This window comes from Rhinoderma darwinii, chromosome 5 (assembly GCF_050947455.1).
Source record: "Rhinoderma darwinii isolate aRhiDar2 chromosome 5, aRhiDar2.hap1, whole genome shotgun sequence".
Taxonomy (NCBI): Eukaryota; Metazoa; Chordata; class Amphibia; order Anura; family Rhinodermatidae; genus Rhinoderma; species Rhinoderma darwinii.
The window spans coordinates 221,714,532-221,737,029 of record NC_134691.1 but is presented as its reverse complement, the minus strand read 5'-3'; the positions used below and the strand labels follow the sequence as shown (position 1 = coordinate 221,737,029).

Here is a 22,498-nt window from a genome sequence, read left to right as displayed (position 1 = left end):
TGGATTTTGCTTGGTAGTAGTTTTGTTTGAAATTTTACTGGTATTTTAGTTTATAAAGTGGGGGTACATGTAAGCTGGCCAGAGTAGACCAGGGGTATATTCAGGTGGTATAATAATGGGGTAAAAAAACAATAAAATAATCCATAAATATTTGTTACGCTGTGAAGCAATCCTTTCTGCACAGGCCAGTTTCGCACTGATATATGGCGTCCTTTCTTATCCGCTTTTGGTACACGCTATGCACATTTGCAGTTTGGGGAATTTTGCTGGGAATGTGTTGTCCTGGTATAATACGGGCGCCCTCGCTTCCAGTAGATATGTTTGGGCCCTAACCTTCTTGGTTCCCTAATATTAGGGCCTTGATAAATCGCCTTTTGAACAGAAGAAATGTTCCCCTCGGGCTAGCACAATTGCATATTGTAATGTCCGTGGCTGCGGGCTGCAGCTCCAGCCTCCCGCTGACAGCCGCAGCCACGAGTCGGCAAGCGCTGGCCCCAGCCTCCTCCTCAGGAGACGCCAGCGCTTGCATCCACTCACCTCCGCCGGAGCCCGCAGGGTGCGCGCACCGGACATCTTGAACGACCTTTGACCCGTGAGTACCCTGTGCTATAAGAGGGGTCCAGCCCCCTAGTTCGATGCCTGAGCGTTGTTAGTTTTCCCAATATGTCTTGCAAATGGTCCCTTAGTGTTTCCCGTTCCTGTTGTTACCCATACCTTGTTCCCCGTTCCTGTTTCCCGTGCTTTGCCCTAGTATCTAGTCGTGCCACGTCCTGTGTCATCTGCCACGTCCAGAGGAATCTGCCACGTCCCGTGTCACCTGCCACGTCCGGAGGAATCCGCTACTTTCTGTGTCATCTGCCACGTCCGGAGGAATCCGCCACGTCCTGTGTCATCTGCCACGTCCGGAGGAATCCGCCACGTCCGGAGGAATCCACCACGTCCTGTGTCATCTGCCACGTCCGGAGGAATCCGCCACATCCGGAGGAATTCACCATGTCCTGTGTTATCTGCCACATCCTGAGGAATCCGCCACGTCTGGCGCAACTTGCGGCTCCTGTGTCATCCGCCACGTTTGGCGCCATCTGCTGCACCCATCTCATCTGTGCCAGAGCTGCGGCCACCATCTGGACTATTCAGATACCCTTGGGGGACATTGGATTTCTGGGGTGTCCTGTTGTTTGGCCAGCTGCCTCCCCGCTGCGGTGGTACGGCCTAGTGGGTCCACTAACCCGCTTCGTGACAGTACGCTCAGGCCATGGACCCCGCTGGTCAACCTGAGACGTTGACTACACAAGCCATGCTGGCTGAGATGGAGGATCTCCAGTCACGACAAGACCAGCTCCTCCTGTCGGTGAACGCCATAGCCCATCGGCTGCTTGCTCCGTCCACAGTCATCACCGCACCCGTTCCTGCGGTTCCACCTGCTACACCTCCTGTCTGTACCGGTACCAACCCCCTGTGTTTCTTGCCGCTACCTCCACGCTATGACGGAGATCCGAGGTCCTGCAGGGGATTTTTGAATCAGTGCCTGATCCATTTCAGACTACATGCCAGGTCCTTCTGCTCGGATGACGTCCGGATCGCCTTTATCATCTCTCTCCTTACCGACAAAGCCCTGGCATGGGCCAATCCTCTGTGGGAACATCAGGGACCTGAGACCTGGGACTTGCAGTGCTTCTTACGGACCTTCCGCTCGATCTTTGAGGAACCCGGAAGAGTTTCTTCGGCTGCTGCATCCCTGCTAACCCTACACCAGGGAGACCTCTCCGTGGGCGAGTATGCCATTCAGTTCCGTATCCTGGCTGCTGAATTGACCTGGAACAACGAGGCTTTGGTGGCTACATTCTGGCAGGGACTGTCTTCAGGGATCAAGGACGAGCTGACTGCTCGCGATCTGCCATCTACCCTGGACGATCTTATCCTACTCACCTCCCGCGTCGACATGAGGATCCAGGAACGTTCCCAAGAGGTTCTCCGGGAGAGAGAACTTCCTAGGCTGGATTCTGCTGTCCCGCAATCCTCCTCAGTCGTCCCACCAGAGTACCCGATGCAGAGTAATTATGTTAAATTGTCTACCCAGGAGAAACAACACAGACGCACTTCTGGACTTTGTTTGTATTGCGGCCATGGAGGCCATATTGTGCGTCTGTGCCCCCAGAGGCCAGAGAGACCCCATTGCCTAGAATTGGTTGCAGAGACAACACTAGGTGGAACAGAATCTAACAGAGGATTCGCTTCCAAACTGACTATTCCTGTGACCCTGGTATCCGGCGACAGGACGCATCAAGTCTCTGCCTATCTTGACTCTGGCTCTGCTGCAAATTTCATCCAGAAAGAGCTTGTGGATCATCTTCAGCTGCCCACAGTTCCCCTGGAGACATCTTTGGCTGTGGCCTCAGTTAATGGACTGCCTCTGCCTGATCCCATTATCTCTAAAACCAAGCCGTTGAAGCTCCAGGTTGGAGTACTTCACTCTGAATTTATTTTGTTCCTTGTTTTGCCCAAGGCCATCAATCCTGTTCTGCTGGGCCTGCCTTGGCTTCGACTACATGCCCCAGTCCTGGACTGGAATTCTGGAGAGGTTCTCCAATGGGGCTCCAAGTGCCATGGTCGTTGTCTGTTGCAGATCCATCCTGTCAAGCCTTCTCTGCCTCAGTCACTGTCGGGACTGCCTCCCCATTTTGCTCAGTATGCAGATGTTTTCAGCAAAAAGGAGGCTGAGACGCTGCCTCCACATCGCACTTATGACTGCCCCATTGAACTGGTTCCTAATGCCTCTCTTCCCCGTGGACGGGTATATCCTCTCTCCTTGCCTGAGTCTTTATCCATGTCGGTCTATATAAAGGAGAATCTGGAGAGGGGTTTTATACGAAAATCTTCCTCCCCGGCCGGGGCTGGATTCTTCTTCGTTAAAAAGAAGGATGGATCCCTTCGTCCCTGTATTGACTACAGAGGCCTCAACCTGATCACAATCAAGAACAAATACCCATTGCCACTCATCTCTGAGCTATTTGATCGCATACGTGGGGCCAAAAATGTTTCTAAGCTAGACCTGCGTGGGGCTTACAATCTAGTCCGGATTCGCCGGGGTGACGAATGGAAGACGGCATTTAACACCCGGGACGGGCACTACGAATACCTGGTGATGCCCTTCGGACTGTGTAACGCTCCCGCAGTGTTTCAGGAGTTCGTTAACGACATCTTCCGAGATCTACTCTATGTCTGTGTTGTTGTTTATCTCGATGATATTTTGATTTTCTCCCCAGATCAGACGACTCATCGGAGGCATGTTCGTCAGGTTCTACTACGATTGAGGGAGAATCATTTATACGCCAAGCTGGAGAAGTGCGTCTTTGAGAAGAGTTCTCAGCTCCTTCCTGGGCTACATCATCTCGGATCAAGGCCTCAAGATGGATCCTGAGAAACTGAAGGCTGTCCTGGAGTGGCCACGTCCCCAAGGCTTAAGGGCCATACAGCGGTTCCTGGGATTCGCCAATTTCTACCGGCAGTTTATTCCTAACTTCTCTTCTCTGACGTCTCCCATCTCGACCCTTACCAAGAAGGGTGTGAACGCCAAAGTGTGGACTCCAGAGGCAGAGTCTGCATTTAATAGCCTGAAGAGTGCCTTCATTTCAGCCTCGATCCTCCATCACCCTGACGTATCTCGGCAGTTCTCACTGGAAGTGGACGCTTCCTCTGTCGGTGCAGGTGCACTTCTGTTCCAGAGGAGCTCCAAAGGAAAGGCTGTAGTATGTGGCTACTGCTCTAGACTGTTTTCCTCTGCTGAGCGCAATTACTCCATTGGAGATCGGGAGCTGCTGGCCATCAAATTGGCTCTGGAGGAGTGGAGACATCTTCTGGAGGGCGCTGCTCACCCCATCCTGATCTTCACCGACCACAAGAACCTCACTTACCTTCAGTCCGCTCAAAGACTAAATCCTCGTCAAGCCAGGTGGTCGCTGTTATTCACCCGTTTTCTGTTTGCGCTCCACTACCGTCCCGCGGACAAGAATGTGAGGGCAGATGCCCTGTCCAGATCGTTTGAGACGGAAGACACGGTGGAGTCCCTCCAGATCATCATAGACCCGTCCTGCATCGTCACTGCTAATCCTCTGCAGGTTAGAGACATCCCTCCTGGGAGGACTTTTGTTCGGTTGGCGGACAGGAGAAGAATTCTCCGCTGGGGACATAGTTCTAAACTTGCTGGGCACGCTGGTGTCCGTAAAACCCGAGACCTGATCGCGGGTCACTCCTGGTGGCCCACGCTACATAAGGATGTTCTGGACTTTGTCTCTTCTTGCATGGTGTGTGCCTCTAACAAAGTGACTCACAGCAAGCCTGCCGGCCTGCTCCAACCTCTGCCTGTACCCAATGCCCCCTGGCAGCACATTGCGATGGACTTCGTCACTGACCTTTCCCCCTCAGCAGGATGTAACACTGTCTGGGTGGTGGTGGACCGGTTCTCTAAGATGGCTCATTTTATCCCGCTGACCGGCCTACCTTCTGCTCCTCGTCTGGCAAGTCTCTTCATCCAGCACATCTTCCGCTTGCATGGCTTGCCTCTTCACATTGTGTCCGACCGGGGGATTCAGTTTACCTCTAAGTTCTGGAGAGCCCTCTGTAAACTCCTGGATGTGAGATTGGACTTTTCCTCTGCCTATCACCCCCAGTCCAATGGGCAAGTTGAGAGGATCAACCAGATCATGGAAAATTATCTCCGCCATTTCATCTCTTCACAGCACGATAACTGGGTACAGCTTCTACCATGGGCCGAATTTTCTTACAACAATCACACAAGTGAGTCCACCACTTCCTCTCCGTTTCACATCGTCTATAGTCAACATCCCAGAGTCCCTCTTCCTGTGTCGACTTCATCCCAGGTTCCCGCTGCTGACTCTGCATATGGGGACTTCCTGCAAATCTGGCAACAGACCCGGTCCTCTATTTTGCTGGCAGTAGATCGCATGAAGCGAAAGGCAGATACTAAGAGAAGAGAGCCGCCTCAGTATCTTCCGGGGACTAAAGTCTGACTGTCCTCTCGGAACATTCGCTTGAAGATGCCCTCATACAAGTTCGCTCCCAGGTTCCTTGGACCATTCGAGGTCCTGCAGCAGATCAACCCTGTCGCCTACAAGCTTCGGCTGCCTCCTACCCTCAGGATTCCCAACTCCTTCCACGTCTCCCTCCTGAAGCCTGTGATCCTAAACCGCTATTCCAAGACTCCCAGCCCTGCGGTTGCTCCCAGCGGCTCCACGGACATCTTTGAGGTAAAGGAGATCTTGGACACCAAGAGAGTGAGAGGAAAGACCTTGTATTTGGTGGATTGGAGGGGGTTTGGTCCCGAAGAGAGGTCCTGGGAGCCAGAGGAGAACCTCAATGCCCCTACTCTTCTAAAGAAGTTTCTCTCTCGCTCCGGTCCCAAGAAGAGGGGGCGTAAGAGGGGGGATACTGTAATGTCCGTGGCTGCGGGCTGTCAGCTCCAGCCTCCCGCTGACAGCCGCAGCTACGAGTCGGCAAGCACTGGCCCCAGCCTCCTCCTCAGGAGACGCCAGCGCTTGCACCCACTCACCTCCGCCGGAGCCCGCAGGGTGTGCGCGCACGCTCGTCCCCGCTCTTAAAGGGGCAGCGCGCGCACCGGACATCTTGAACGACCTTTGACCCGTGAGTAACCTGGGCTATAAGAGGGGTCCAGCCCCCTAGTTCGATGCCTGAGCGTTGTTAGTTTTCCCAGTCTGTCTTGCAAATGGTCCCTTAGTGTTTCCCGTTCCTGTTGTTACCCGTACCTTGTTCCCCGTTCCTGTTTCCCGTGCTTTGCCCTAGTATCTAGTCGTGCCACGTCCTGTGTCATCTGCCACGTCCAGAGGAATCTGCCACGTCCCGTGTCACCTGCCACATCCGGAGGAATCCGCTACTTTCTGTGTCATCTGCCACGTCCGGAGGAATCCGCCACGTCCTGTGTCATCTGCCACATCCGGAGGTATCCGCCACGTCCGGAGGAATCCACCACGTCCTGTGTTATTTGCCACATCCGGAGGAATCCGCCACGTCTGGCGCAACTTGCGGCTCCTGTGTCATCCGCCACGTTTGGCGCCATCTGCTGCACCCATCTCATCTGTGCCAGAGCTGCGGCCACCATCTGGACTATTCAGGTACCCTTGTGCGGGACATTGGATTTCTGGGGTGTCCTGTTGTTTGGCCAGCTGCCTCCCCGCTGCGGCGGTACGGCCTAGTGGGTCCACTAACCCGCTTTGTGACACATATTTTTCTTTCCTGACATATTGGTGCCTTAACTAATTTATTTTTTCATAGACGTAGTGGTATGAGGGCTGTTTTTTTGTGGGACGAGCTGTTATTATTATAGGTACCACTTCGGGATACATACGACTTGTTCATCACTTTTTATCCGATTTTTTGGGAGGCCAGGTGACCAAAAAACAGCAATTCTGGCATAGTTTTTCATATTTTTTATACATCGTTCACCACACAATATAAATTACATGTTAACTTTATTCTGCGGGTCAGTATGATTCCGGAGATACCAAATATACAGCACTTCTGTCGCCATGTTCTGAGAACCATCCATTTTTTATTTTTTCGTCGACGGAGCTGTATGAGGGCTTTTTTTTTTGCGGGACAAGCTGTAGTTAGTATTGGTACCATTTTTGGATACATGCGACTTTTTGATCACTTTTTATTCCAATTTTTGTAGGGCAAAGTGACCAAACAAATCTTCAAAAGAAATTCTGGCATCGATTTTTACGTTTTTTTTTTTTACGCCGTTCACCGCGCGGAATAAATAACATAATATTTTTACAGATCAGGCCGTTACAGAGTGGCGATACCAAATATCCAAATGTTTATGGTTTATTTATGTTTTTCAATAATAAAGACTTGATAAGGGAAAAAGGGCAATTGTGTTTTATTTTATTACTTGAAACTTCTATTTTACTTTTAACAACTTTAATTTTTACTTTTTTTAAACTTTTTTTTTCGCTTTTTTTTAGTCCCACTAGGGGACATCAAGGTCCAAATGTCAGATTATTTTTCTAATACATTGCAGGCCAATTAGGCTTCGCCTCCAGGCAGGGCCTAATCGGCTTCCGTAATCGCAAAGTAGGATTGTTAGGCCTCCTGTTGCCATAGTAGCAGTCGGCAGTCCTGCGATTGTAGGGCAGAGCTGCCGATCTGCTGCCAACCAGTAAGATGCTGCGATCGCTTTCGAGCGCTGCATCTAAGGGGTTAATGGCAGGAATCGGAGCTAGCTCCGGTTCCTGCCGTTACATGTGTATGTCAGCTCTAACATACAGCTGACATCCACCACTGATGATGCCGGCTCAGCTCCTGAGCCAGCTCCTTTTTGCCGGCAGCTACGAAAGCCTTTCCTGGTGTGCCGATGAGCTGCAAACACCTTAAATGCAGCGATCGCTTTTGACTGCTGCATTTAAGGGGTTAATGGCAGGGATCGGAGCAAACTTTGGTCCTCGCCATTACCCCACTGTTTTAGCTATGACATGCAGCCGACACCCGGGGATGGTGGCACCAAATTCGGTGTCCACCATTTGTCATATGGAGACGGCAAAATGCGGGAAACACTAGCTTTCCATGACGTATTCTTATGGCAAAAGTTGGGAAGGGGTTAAAATTGGAATCACCCTTTAAAGTTGAAAAAATATTTATCCATGCCAGCTGAGGGAGTTAATCATACAACCCACAGCTTCCCTACTAGCATAATATACGCTAATTTACAGCAACTTGTAGTCTGTATCAAAGTGGATCATTTTGCCCAGGATATATCTCTGCGTCTTAAAGATCTGCAAAATTCTATAGAAAATAAGATAAATAATAAGATACGAGGGTGAGTCATAAATTATCTGCAGTTTGGTTATATTAAAACTTTTTTTGGCCGTACTGTCTTATCAGCGCTTTCCGTACAAGGTCACTATCTCCCCAGTCACTGCTGTGCAGGCTTGAACGTGTTACGTCTGTTTATTTGTGACTGCGGTGTGAGAAACAATGGTTGCTCCACTTGTGATTTGCACGAAAGGTGACCAGCATGCAGTAATTCGTTTATTGTGATCTGATAGTGTCTGGTGCCGATTTCATAGACTTTGTGCACACTATGGAGAAAGTGTTTTTTTTCGCCAAGAAGTGTGTATGAGTGGATAGAGAAGTTCAAGGAGGATCGCACAAATGTCAGCCATGAAGAAAAAGCCGGACGCCCGTCCACGTCAACGACTGATGACAACATTGAGCGTGCTCATGAACTGACTCTTTTGGATAGACGAGTATCAATGGATTATGTGGCAAATCATTTGCAAATCAGCCATGGCTCTGCCATGCAATAATCCAAGACAGCGGTGAATTTGTGGCTCTCAGTTTAGCCTAAAACATTTTTTAATGTGGGAATACGTAAGCTTGTTGACAGACTGACAAAGTGTATTGAAAAGCAGCGAGATTATGTCAAATTATGTATTTGTCTTTTCTGAAAGTTTATTGAAATAAACAGCCAGAGTATGGATAATTTTTCACTCACCCTTGTATATGGACAGAGGTTGTCCTAATGGTATAACGCTTTAAAGCAATACATTCTTGAAATATATTCAGTCTAGGTGAACCTATGTTTTGAGGTGTACAAAAAAAAAGTGCTACAATGATGTTCCATAGAAAATAGCAGCTGGAAATAATATAATAATAATAATAATAATAATAATAATAATAAAAAATAATAAAAAAAATACAGAATATAATTATAACATGTGACACATACATAATGCTCAAGTACATGATGCAATCTTTGTTCTACATCACCACAGGCATCATAAACTGGATTACATCCTCATTGAATAAACAAAGAAGAAAAATCATTAACTCATGTTAGACATCAATTTTTAATGTCACGTAAAGGGAAAATACAGCCAAAGATTACATTAGTGTGGTCAGCCACCGATTTTCAGAATGAAAGGGGTCTATAGAATGATCTAAATCCTTCAGCACTGCGTAGAGATTTCTGTTACTAGAAATCTGACACAGCACTCGAAGCAAACAGCAATTGAATTTAAAGAGGCTCTGTCACCAGATTATAAGTGCCCTATCTCCTAGATAATCTGATCGGCGCTGTAATGTAGATAACAACAGTGTTTTTTATTTGGAAAAACGATCATTTTTGAACAAGTTATGAGCAATTTTAGATTTATGCTAATTCGTTTCTTAAAGACCAACTGGGCGTGTTTTTACTTTTGACCAAGTGGGTGTTGTAAAGAAGTGTATGACGCTGACCAATAAGTGACCAATCAGCCTCATGCACTTCTCATTGTTCCAGCCCAGCTTCTTTCACTGCACAATCACACTGTGCTGTGGATCATGCTTGGTCAATAGTAAAAACACGCCCAGTTGGTCTTTAAAAAAAGAATTACCATAAATCTAAAATTGCTCATAACTTGTTAAAAAATTATAGTTTTTCAAAATAAAAACCACTGCTGTTATCTACATTACAGCGCCGATCAGATTATGTAGGAGATAGGGCACTTATAATCTGGTGACAGTCTCTTAAACGCACTTTTGCTTAGAATGTAGTCAGATTGAGATCATAAACTTCACCAATGTGATCTTCTCGTATGTATCTGCAATATATTGTAAAGAACACAAACTATCTATTATTACATCTTAATGCCAGTGCAGATTTCTGTTAGGCCCTGTTAAGCCCTGTGCACACGGCGGAAATCTTGTGGCGGAACCGCATTAATTTCAGTAAGACTCTTCTTTTTCCTTCTAGCTCGATCTCGGCCTGAACCTCCCATTGAAGTCAATGGAAGGAGGAATCTTCCTGTGGACCTCAGGAATAATTCTGCGTCAAATTTTGCGGCGGGAGCTGCCACGCAAAATCCGCTATGTGATCAAGGCATTAGACTCACATTAAATGGACACGTTTATTGGTACAATAGGTACTGGTCATTCTGGCTAAATAATTAAAATGTTACAGAAAAATCATAAGATGTTTTACAAATTGATTTTATATATATATATATATATATATATATATATATATACACAATGGAGAAGCAGCAGCATTCACAATACAATTCCAAGATGGTCTCAGGTGCAAGCAGGTAATCCCGATCCAGGGGATATAGATCAATATTGAAGAAAATCCCACAGCACTCCGTGTTAGTGAAAAAAATGGTGGTTTATTAATGCTTGATAAAGGTCCCATAGCAGGACGGAAACGTTGCAGCTTCTGACTATGTGATTTTCAGTTTTTTTTTTAATATAATCTATCTCTCACTGGTAAAATTAACCTAGCCTAAAAATTCTAGACTGTTCATGACTTTGACAGTGGGCAAACTTACAAAATCAGCAAGGGATCAAATACTTATTTCCTTCACTGTATATATATATATATATATATATATATCCAAGAAAAAGAGACTGGAAGCAGCACTCAGCAAAAAAATGTGAATTTATTCACCCAACACAGCAACGTTTCACTTCCTCCATGGAAGCATTTTCAAGCCTGGAGGAAGTGAAACGTTGCTGTGTTGGGTGAATAAATTCACATTTTTTTGCTGAGTGCTGCTTCCAGTCTCTTTTTCTTGGATATATGCATGAGGAGCTCGTCACTCCTTGATATTTTGAAGCTAGCACCAACCGTTTCTGGCTATTGACACAGTGCTGCTCCTATGTTTGGATCTTCTATATATATATATATATATATATATATATATATATATATACATATATATACACTACCATTCAAAAGTTTGGGGTCATGGAAAACTCACACTTATATTTATCAAATGAGAAGCAAAATGACTAGAAAACACAGTCAAGACATTGACAAGGTTAGAAATAATGATCTTTATTTGAAATAATAATTTTATCATTCAAACTTTGCTTTCGTCAAAGAATGCTCCATTTGCAGCAATTACAGCATTGCAGACCTTTGGCATTCTAGCTGTTAATTTGCTGAGATAATTGGGAGAAATTTCACCCCATGCTTCCAGAAGCCCCTCCCACAAGTTGGATAGGCTTGATGGGCACTTCTTGCGTACCATACGGACAAGCTGCTCCCACAACAGCTCTATGGGGTTGAGATCTGGTGACTGCGCTGGCCACTCCATTACAGATAGAATACCAGCTGCCTGCTTCTTCCCTAAATAGTTCTTGCATAATTTGGAGGTGTGCTTTGGGTCATTGTCCTGTTGTAGGATGAAATTGGCTCCAATCAAGCGCTGTCCACAGGGTATTGCATGGCGTTGCAAAATGAAGTGATAGCCTTCCTTATTCAAAATCCCTTTTACTGTAAAGGATCTGCCAGGCACAGCTTCGGGGTTAACGCCCATAGATAATCAGTCTGCACCTGCTTCTACGTCTGTGAGACTGACTCCATCTTCCACCACTCAGGGTGGCAGGCTTAGGAGTGGGAGAACCTATCACAGCCTGGCCAGACGGAGCTAGCTCCCGCCCTCTGTCTATTTATACCTGCCTTTCCTGTTCCTCCTTTGCTTGTGATTCTTCTCGTTTGGTTTCCTAGCCCTGCTGCAGCTTCTTGTACCATTGTCCTTGCTTCTTATTGACCCCGGCTTGCAGACTACTCTCCTGCTCTGCATTTGGTACCTCGTACACTCCTGGTTTGACTCGGCTTGTTTACTACTCTTCTGCTCTGCGTTTGGAACCTCGTACTCTCCTGGTTTGACTCGGCTTGTTCACTTCTCTTGTTGCTCACGGTGTTGCCGTGGGCAACTGCCCTTTCTCCCCCTAGCTCTGTGTACCCTTGTCTGTTTGTCTGTCGTGCACTTATTGAGCGTAGGGACTGTCGCCAAGTTGTACCCCGTCGCCTAGGGCAGGTTGTTGCAAGTAGGCATTGACTGAGTGGTGGGTAGATTAGGGCTCACTTGTCTGTCTCCCCACCCCTGTCACTACATAATCACAAGCCCATATACCTAGTCTATACCCTCTCACTACTATGGACCCCCTTGAGACCCTGGCTCAGCAAATGCAGGGTCTCTCCCTACAGGTAAAGGCCCTGGCTCAGAGGGTCAACCAGCCTGATGCTACCATGGTAGTGCCCCTCACCTCACCTCTTGAACCCCACCTCAAGTTGCCTGACCTGTTCTCTGGGGACCGGAAGACTTTTCTCTCCTTTCGGGAGAGTTGTAGGCTCTATTTTCCCTTAAAGCCCCACTCCTCAGGTTCTGAGAGCCAGCGGGTGGGTATAATTATGTCCCAACTCCAGGAAGGGCCCCAAGAATGGGCCTTCTCCTTGGCTCCTGACGCCCCTGAACTTTCCTCCGTTGATCTTTTCTTTTCTGCTCTCGGACTCATCTATGACGAGACTGACAAGACTGCTTTTGCCGAGAGTCAGCTGGTGACCGTACGTCAGGGTAAGAGACCTGTTGAGGAGTATTGCTCTGACTTTAGGAAGTGGTGCGTAGCTTCTCTGTGGAATGACCCTGCCTTAAGGTGCCAGTTTAGGTTGGGTCTGTCGAACGCCCTGAAAGTTCTGCTAGTTAGTTATCCCTCTTCTGACTCCCTAGACCAGGTTATGGCTTTAGCGGTACGACTTGACCGGCGTCTCAGGGAACGACGACTTGAACGTCTTGATGTTTTCTCCTCTGACTCCCCCATGATGCCTCCCGAGGTTCCGTTGCTTCGTTCCTCCCCGGAAGACTCGGAGGTCCCTATGCAAATCGGGGCCTCCGTGTCCCCCCAACAACGTAGAGATTTCCGCAGGAAGAATGGTCTCTGCTTCTACTGTGGGGATGACAAGCATCAAGTGAACAACTGTCCTAAGCGTAAGAATGCAGCCGGAGAACTTCCGCGCCTAAGTGATCATCGGGGAGGTCACTTTGGCGCACAGGTATTTCCCGTAAATATGAAACGTAATAAAATCTTGCTTCCCTTTCAGGTCTCTTTTGGTGGTAGGTCTGCTACCGGCAGTGCCTTCGTGAATTCAGGGTCTTCTGCTAATATCATGTCTGTGGAATTTGCTATGTCTCTAGCTATGCCTTTGATTGATTTGCCTAAACCTGTCCCGGTAGTGGGTATCGACTCCACTCCTCTTGCTAAGGGTTATTTTACACAGCATACCCCTGTTTTTGAACTCCTTGTTGGCTCCATGCATTTGGAGCAGTGCTCTGTACTGTTAATGCAGGGATTATCGTCCAATTTGGTTTTAGGCCTTCCCTGGTTGCAGTTGCATAATCCCACGTTTGACTGGAATTCTGGGGACCTTACCAAGTGGGGTAATGAATGCTTGACGTCATGTTTTTCTGTTAATTCTATTGCTCCCCCTGAGGTGGTGAACACGCTACCTGAGTTTGTTCAGGACTTCGCCGATGTTTTCTCTAAGGAGGCCTCCAAAGTGTTACCTCCTCATAGAGAATACGATTGCGCAATCAATTTGGTACCAGGAGCTAAGCTCCTTAAGGGTAGGATATTTAATCTCTCTTGTCCCGAACGTGAAGCCATGAGAGAGTATATCCAGGAATGCCTGGCCAAGGGTTACATTCGCCCCTCTACTTCTCCGGTAGGTGCTGGCTTCTTCTTCGTAGGGAAGAAGGATGGTAGTCTTAGGCCATGCATTGACTACCAAAGCTTGAATAAGGTCACTGTAAGGAACCAGTATCCCCTTCCTCTGATTCCTGATCTCTTTAATCAGGTTCAGGGGGCCCAATGGTTCTCTAAGTTTGATCTACGGGGGCGTATAACCTTATCCGCATCAAAGAGGGGGATGAGTGGAAGACTGCATTTAACATGCCCGAAAGTCATTTCGAATACCTCGTCATGCCCTTTGGGTTGTGTAATGCTCCCGCGGTCTTCCAGAATTTCATAAATGAGATTTTAAGAGACTACCTGGGGTTATTTCTTGTAGTGTACCTTGATGACATACTTGTGTTTTCCAAGGACTGGTCCTCCCACATTGAGCATGTCAGGAAGGTGCTCCAGGTCCTTCGAGAAAACAAACTGTTTGCAAAGACCGAAAAATGTGTGTTTGGGGTGCAGGAGATACCATTTTTGGGCCAAATCCTCACTCCTCATGAATTCCGCATGGACCCCGCCAAGGTCCAGGCTGTGGCGGAATGGGTCCAACCTGCCTCCCTGAAGGCGTTACAGTGCTTCCTGGGGTTCGCTAATTATTACAGGAGGTTTATTGCTAACTTCTCGGTCATCGCTAAGCCTCTTACGGATCTCACTCGCAAAGGTGCTGATCTCCTCCACTGGCCTCCTGAGGCTGTCCAGGCTTTTGAGGTCCTTAAGAAGTGCTTTATCTCGGCCCTGGTGCTGGTTCAGCCCAACCAAATGGAGCCATTTATCGTGGAGGTTGGCACATCCGAGGTGGGAGTGGGGGCTGTCTTGTCCCAGGGTACCAGGTCCCTCACCCATCTCCGTCCCTGTGCCTACTTCTCCAGGAAGTTTTCACCCACTGAGAGTAACTATGATATTGGCGACCGCGAACTCTTAGCCATTAAATGGGCATTTGAAGAGTGGCGCCACTTCCTGGAGGGGGCTAGGCACCAGGTAATGGTCCTTACCGACCACAATAATCTGGTTTTCCTAGAATCTGCCCGGAGGCTAAACCCGAGACAAGCTCGTTGGGCGTTATTTTTTACCAGATTCAACTTTGTGGTTACCTATAGGGCTGGGTCTAAAAATGTTAAGGCTGATGCACTGTCACGTAGCTTCATGGCCAGCCCTCCTTCGGAGGAAGATCCTGCTTGTATTTTGCCTCCAGGTATAATCATTTCCGCTATTGATTCTGATTTAGTCTCTGAAATTGCGGCTGATCAAGGTTCAGCTCCCGGGAGCCTTCCTGAGAACAAGCTGTTTGTTCCCCTGCAATTCCGGCTAAGGGTACTTAGGGAAAATCATGACTATGCACTATCTGGCCATCCAGGCATCCTGGGTACCAAGCACCTCATTGCCAGAAACTATTGGTGGCCTGGGTTGCCTAAAGACGTTAAGGCCTACGTCGCCGCTTGTGAAGTTTGTGCTAGGTCCAAGACTCCCAGGTCCCGACCAGCGGGCTTACTTTGTTCTTTGCCCATTCCCCAGAGACCTTGGACCCATATCTCCATGGATTTTATCACCGATTTGCCTCCATCTCAAGGCAAGTCGGTGGTGTGGGTTGTAGTAGACCGCTTCAGTAAGATGTGCCTCTTTGTGCCCCTCAAAAAACTACCCAATGCTAAGACGTTAGCTACCTTGTTTGTCAAACACATCCTGCGTCTCCATGGGGTCCCTGTCAATATTGTTTCTGATAGAGGGGTACAATTTGTTTCATTGTTTTGGAGAGCCTTCTGTAAAAAGTTGGAGATTGATCTGTCCTTCTCCTCTGCCTTCCATCCTGAAACTAATGGCTAAACTGAGAGGACTAATCAGTCTCTAGAACAATATTTAAGGTGTTTTATCTCTGACTGTCAATATGACTGGGTCTCATTCATTCCCCTCGCCGAATTTTCCCTTAATAACCGGGTCAGTAACTCGTCAGGGGTCTCCCCCTTTTTCTGTAATTTTGGGTTTAATCCACAGTTCTCTTCCATTTCACCTGGTAGTTCCAACAATCCCGAGGTAGAGGTCGTTCATCGAGAACTGTGCGCAGTCAGGGCTCAGGTTCAGAAGAACCTAGAGGCGTCCCAGAGCATACAAAAAACTCAGGCAGATAGAAAACGTTCTGCTAACCCCTTGTTTATGGTCGGGGATCTGGTGTGGCTATCGTCTAAAAATTTGCGTCTTAAGGTCCCTTCCAAGAAGTTTGCTCCCCGGTTTATAGGGCCATACAAGGTCATTGAAGTCCTCAATCCTGTCTCCTTCCGACTGGAGTTGCCCCCATATTTTCGAGTATACGACGTGTTCCATGCCTCCCTCCTTAAACGCTGCTTCCCGGCCTTGGCTCCCTCGAGGAAACCTCCGGTCCCTGTTCTCACCCCTGAGGGGGCAGAATTCGAGGTGGCCAAGATTGTGGACAGCAGGATGGTCCAAGGCTCCCTCCAGTACCTGGTCCATTGGAGAGGATACGGGCCTGAGGAGAGGACTTGGGTACCCGCTCGGGATGTTCACGCTGGGATATTGGTCAGGAGGTTTCACCTTTGTTTCCCCAGTAAACCAGGTCCACTTAGAAAGGGTCCGGTGGCCCCTCATAAAAGGAGGGGTACTGTAAAGGATCTGCCAGGCACAGCTTCGGGGTTAACGCCCATAGATAATCAGTCTGCACCTGCTTCTATGTCTGTGAGACTGACTCCATCTTCCACCACTCAGGGTGGCAGGCTTAGGAGTGGGAGAACCTATCACAGTCTGGCCAGACGGAGCTAGCTCCCGTCCTCTGTCTATTTATACCTGCCTTGCCTGTTCCTCCTTTGCATGTGATTCTTCTCGTTTGGTTTCCTGGCCCTGCTGCAGCTTCTTGTACCATTGTTCTTGCTTCTTATTGACCCCGGCTTGCTGACTACTCTCCTGCTCTGCGTTTGGTACTTCGTACACTCCTGGTTTGACTCGGCTTGTTTACTACTCTTCTGCTCTGCGTTTGGCATCTCGTACTCTCCTGGTTTGACTCGGCTTGTTCACTTCTCTTGCTGCTCACGGTGTTGCCGTGGGCAACTGCCCTTTCTCCCCCTAGCTCTGTGTACCCTTGTCTGTTTGTCTGTCGTGCACTTATTGAGCGTAGGGACCGTCGCCAGTTGTACCCCGTCGCCTAGGGCGGGTCGTTGCAAGTAGGCAGGGACTGAGTGGTGGGTAGATTAGGGCTCACTTGTCTGTCTCCCCACCCCCGTCATTACATTTACCTTGTACAAATCTCCCACTTTACCAGCACCAAAGCAACCCCAGACCATCACATTACCTCCACCATGCTTGACAGATGGCATCAGGCACTCTTCCAGCATCTTTTCAGTTGTTCTACGTCTCACAAATGTTCGTCTGTGTGATCCAAACACCTCAAACTTCGATTCGTCTGTCCATAACACTTTTTTCCAATCTTCCTCTGTCCAATGTCTGTGTGCTTTTGCCCATATTAATCTTTTCTTTTTATTAGCCAGTCTCAGATATGGCTTTTTCTTTGCCACTCTGCCCTGAAGGCCAGCATCCCTGAGTCGCCTCTTCACTGTAGACGTTGACACTGGCGTTTTGCGGGTACTATTTAATGAAGCTGCCAGTTGAGGACCTGTTTGGCGTCTATTTCTCAAACTAGAGACTCTAATGTACTTGTCTTGTTGCTCAGTTGTGCAACGGGGCATCCCACTTCTCTTTCTACTCTGGTTAGAGCTATGTGTGCTGTCTTCAGTTTCTTGGAAATTTCTCCCATGGAATAGCCTTCATTTCTAAGAACAAGAATAGACTGTCGAGTTTCACATGAAAGCTCTCTTTTTTTAGCCATTTTGACAGTTTAATCGAACCCACAAATGTAATGCTCCAGATTCTCAACTAGCTCAAAGGAAGGTCAGTTTTATAGCTCCTCTAAACAGCAAAACTGTTTACAGCGGTGCTAACATAATTGCACAAGGATTTTCAAGTGTTTTCTAATCATCCATTAGCCTTCTAACACTGTTATCAAACACAATGTACCATTAGAACACTGGATTGATGGTTGCTGGAAATGGGCCTTTATACACCTATGTAGATATTGCATTAAAAACCCGACGTTTGCAGCTAGAATAGTCATTTAGCACATTAACAATGTATAGACTGTATTTCTGATTAATTTAATGTTATCTTCATTGAAAAAAACTGTGCTTTTCTTTCAAAAATAAGGAAATTTCTAAGTAACCCTAAACTTTTGAACGGTAGTGTACATGTAAAAATCTAAGTGTAAAAAAGAAAAAAATTTCGCCAAATTCCGAGAGCCATAAGTTTTTTATTTTTCTGTCGATTAAGTGGTATGAGAGCTTATTTTTTGCGGGATAAGCTGTAGTTTTTAATAATACCATTCTGGTGTACATGCAACGGTTTGATCACTTTTTATTTCATTTTTTGTGGGAGATTAGTTGACCAAAAAATAGACATTCTGGCGTTTACAATTTTTTTTTTACGGCGTTCACCGTGCGGGTTAAATAATGATATGTTGTAATAGTTCAGACTTTTACGGAGGCGGCGATACCAATTTATTTTTTTTATTTTTTTACTATGCTCTAGGGGGAAAATGGGAAAAGGGTTTTTTTTTTAACTTTTAATTTTTATATATTTTTTTTGTATTGCAGTATATCGTGATTCTGACAGGAACCTATTAAGCCCTGCCAGAGGCAAGGCTTAATAGGTGTACAAAGATGGCGGACCTGTGGGCGTTTATTACGCCCCTAGGCAGCCATAGCAACCATCGCTTCCCCGCAATTGCGTTGCGGGGGGCGCGATGAGCTGTTAGAGGGGGTCGCCCCCCTCTTTCTGACGATTTTAATGCTGCGGTCGGTATTGACCGCAGCATTTAACGAGTTAAACTAGCGGGATCACGCTCGAGCGTGATGCCGCTAGTTACTCTGAAGTGTCGGCTGTAACATACAGCTGACACCGGCATCATATGGAGCGAGCTCACTGCGTGAGCCCGCTCCATACTTCCCCTACCCGACTTTGGCGTATGGATACGTCAAATGTCGGGAAGGGGTTAATATATCAGTAGATATACTGAATTGGATGAATGTAGATATGATCCAAGCCAAATTAAATAAAAGAAATGTACACAAGGCCCCGGTACCAGATGGGTTACACCCTAGAGTTCTTAAAGAGCTTACTTCAGTTATTTCTGTCCCCCTCTTCATAATATTTAGAGATTCTCTAGTGACTGCTATAGTGCCAAGGGACTGGCGCAGGGCAAATGTGGTGCCTATTTCAAAAAGGGCTCTAGGTCTTCCGCGGGTAATTATAGACCAGTAAGCTTAACATCCATCGTGGGGAAAATGTTTGAGGGGCTATTGAGGGACTGTATACAGGATTATGTGACAAAAAATAGTATTATAAGTTACAGCCAGCACGGTTTTACTAAGGACAGAATTTGTCAAACCAACCTGATTTGTTTTTATGAAGAGGCGAGCAGAAGCCTAGACAGAAGGGACGCTGTGGATGTAGTGTGTTTGGACTGGCATTTGACACTGCCCCTCATAGACGTCAAATTGGTAAATTAAGGACTATGGGTTTAGAATGTATCGTTTGTAATTGGATTGAGAATTGGCTCAAGGACCGTATCCAGAAAGTTGTGGTCAATGATTCCTACTCTGAATCGTCCCCGGTTATAAGTGGTGCTGGTACCACTATTATTCAACTGATTTATTAATGATATAGAGCAGGGGTCTCAAACTCGGCCACATATAGAAAAAATTAGAAGTTGACGGGCCGCATTTCAACAATCTAGTTTTCCAGTTTGTGTCGCTAAATGCAGTCCGGCGGCTCAGATGGCATATATGGACAGCGATGTCAGGGAATTCCACATGGTCCCGGAGCAGAGCCGATACTAGCGGCTCTGTGTCCCGTGGGTGGCAGATGACAGCCTGCGGGCCGCGTGCTTGAGACCCCTGATATAGAGGATGGGATTAATAGCACTATTTCTATTTTTGCAGATGACACCAAGCTATGTAGTAATGTTCAGTCTATGGAAAATATTCGTGAATTGAAAGCGGATTTAAACAAACTAAGTGTTTGGGCGTCTACTTGGCAAATGAAGTTTAATGTAGATAAATGTAAAGTTATGCACCTGGGTGCGAACAACCTGCATGCATCATATGTCCTAGGGGGAGCTACACTGGGGGAGTCACTTGTTGAGAAGGATCTGGCTGTACTTGTAAATCATAAAATAAATAACAGCATGCAATGTCAATCAGGTGCTTCAAAGGCCAGCAAGATATTGTCGTGTATTAAAAGAGGCATGGACTCGCGGGACAGGGATATAATATTACCACTTTACAAAGCATTAGTGAGGCCTCATCTAGAATATGCAGTTCAGTTCTGGGCTCCAGTTCATAAAAAGGATGCCCTGGAATTGGAAAAAAATAGAAAGAAGAGCAACGAAGCTAATAAGGGGCATGGAGAAAGGTTATGAGGAAAGGTTAAAAGAATTAAACCTATTTAGCCTTGAAAAAGTGACGACTAATGGGGGACATGATTAACTTGGTGAAATCCTGTTCCATGTAAAACCCCCTCAAAAAACAAGGGGGCACTCCCTCCGTCTGGAGAAAAAAAGGTTCAATCTGCAGAGGCGACAAGCCTTCCTTACTGTGAGAACAGTGAATTTATGGAATAGTCTACCGCAGGAGCTGGTCACAGTAACTATAGTAGATGCCTTTAAAAAAGGGTTCGATAATTTCCTTGAAAAAAAAATATTAGCTCCTATGTGTAGATATTTTTCCCTTCCCTTTTCCCATCCCTTGGTTGAACTTGATGGACATGTGTCTTTTTTTAACCATACTAACTATGTAACTATGAATATAGATCTTGCAGTTCTCCTTAAAATGGCACTAATATGGAACTGAAGAAGTAATAGGTCTATAAATTATTTCATTTTGCAACATGTTCTGATCAGGGAGTAAAATATGTACAGACCAAAATAAGATCTCATGACCTAAATTCCTAATAAAGATTAGAAAGTACGCAGAATATTTGTTTGAACAAATGTGAGCACGTAAGAAGTAATGTGGGATGTTATGATGCACATATTTTCTGGTTTATTTATGTGGCTCATGTCATAACCTTTAACCCGTTAGTGACCGCCCCATAGTGTTTTTACGTCGGTCACTAACGGGCTTTATTCCGATGCAATAGACTTTTTACATTGCTGCATCGGAATAAATAAACAGAGCAGGGAGCTGTCAAATCTCCCTGCTCTCAGCTGCCAGAGGTAGCTGAGGGCTGGGGGCATCCCTGCTCGAACATGTGAGATCGATATTAGTATTGATCTCACCCGTTTAACCCTTCAGATGCGGTGCTCAATAGCGTGCGCCGCATCTGAGGGTTTTGGAGAGAGGGAGGGAGCTCCCTCTCATCCCACCGACACCTAGTGATAAGATCACCAACTGTCTGTGTTTCCGATGGCAGCCAGGGGCCTAATAAAGGCCCCCAGGTCTGCCTGTAGGGAATGCCTGCTAGGTCAAGCCGGAGGCATGACCTAGCAGATGCCTGTCCGTTTAACACGGACAGGCATAATACAATGCAATACAGAAGTATTGCAGTGCATTATAAATGTGATCGGATAATCGCATAGTGAAGTCCACTAGTGGGACTAGTAGAAAAGTAAAAAAAAAGTTTAATAAAAAGTGAAAAAAAAAAATAGTGAAAAAAAAATTAAAAACCCACTTTTCGCCTTAACAAAATGCTTTATTATTAACAAATAAAATAAAGTTAAAAATGTACACAAATTTGGTATCGCTGCGTCCGTAAAGACCCCAACTATAAACTTATTACATCATTTATCCCGCACGGTGAACGTGGTAAAAAAGCAAATAAAAAAAAAGATGCAAAAATTGCTGTTTTCTTTGAATCCTGCCTAAAAAAAATGCGATAAAAAGTGATCAAAAAGTCGCATCTACACCAAAATGGTACCGATAAAATCTACAAGTCGTCCCGCAAAAAAAAGCCCTCCTACAATTGCATCCGCGAAAAAAAAAAAATGTTACGGCTCTTCAAATATGGAGACACAAAAACAAATAATTTTGAAAAAAATGTGTTTTCATGTTTTCACTGTGTAAAATTAGTAAAACATACAAAAACTATACAAATTTGGTATTGTTGCAATCACAACAACGCACTGAATAAATTTATTGTGTTATTTATACCACATGGTAAATGGCGTAAATTTAGGATGCAAAAAAGTGTCGCGAAATTGCTGTTTTTTTTCTATCCCTCCCAAAAAAAAGTTAATAATAAATTCTATGTACCCCAAAATGGTGCTATTAAAAATTACAACTTGTCCCGCAAAAAACAAGACCTTATATAGCTATGTCGACGCAAAAATAAAAAGGTTATAGCTCTTAGAATGAGACGATGGAAAAACGTAAAAAATGGCTTGGTCATTAAGGTCTAAAATAGGCTGGTCATTAAGGGGTTAAAGAATCTTTAAGCAGCATATTTTTTTCTTTTTTATGAGTGTTTTGGAACTGAGGGACAATATGTTCATTTACAGGTAAAGGGTTACAGTTCTTTGATTTGAATTGGGAGGGTTTTACCTTTCCTTAAAGTGATGGATTTGGTGGTCACTGTATAACATGTTTTACTACTTCTCAATTTACTTATTTTCTTAGTTTCTTCTAAAGAGGTATTGTGTATGAAGAGCTAAAGAGTTTGTCTCATAAAGACAACAACTTTTGGAATGAAGACGGCCTGACAATCAGCTGATCGCAGAGAATACTGTTTCTGAAATTCCCGGTGACCAGCTGTTATTGGCGTGGGAAGTTGTGGCCAGCCATACATTTTTCTTGACACTGCAGGGGAAATTTAGTATTATAGGGCAGTTATTTAAGTGAATGGGCCAGGTCCACCAGAGCGGGAGATGCTGATTCTTTGTGGGTCTCCCCTTTGACTCCTAGAGGTG

General features: G+C 46.1%; 1 protein-coding gene across 2 annotated transcripts in view; it reads left to right on the top strand.

Annotated features, from left to right (window-relative positions):
- Positions 1–22,498, top strand: part of ITPRID1 (ITPR interacting domain containing 1) — a 200,292-nt gene that overhangs the window by 101,230 nt on the left and 76,564 nt on the right. The gene's annotated exons all lie outside the window — the stretch shown is intronic.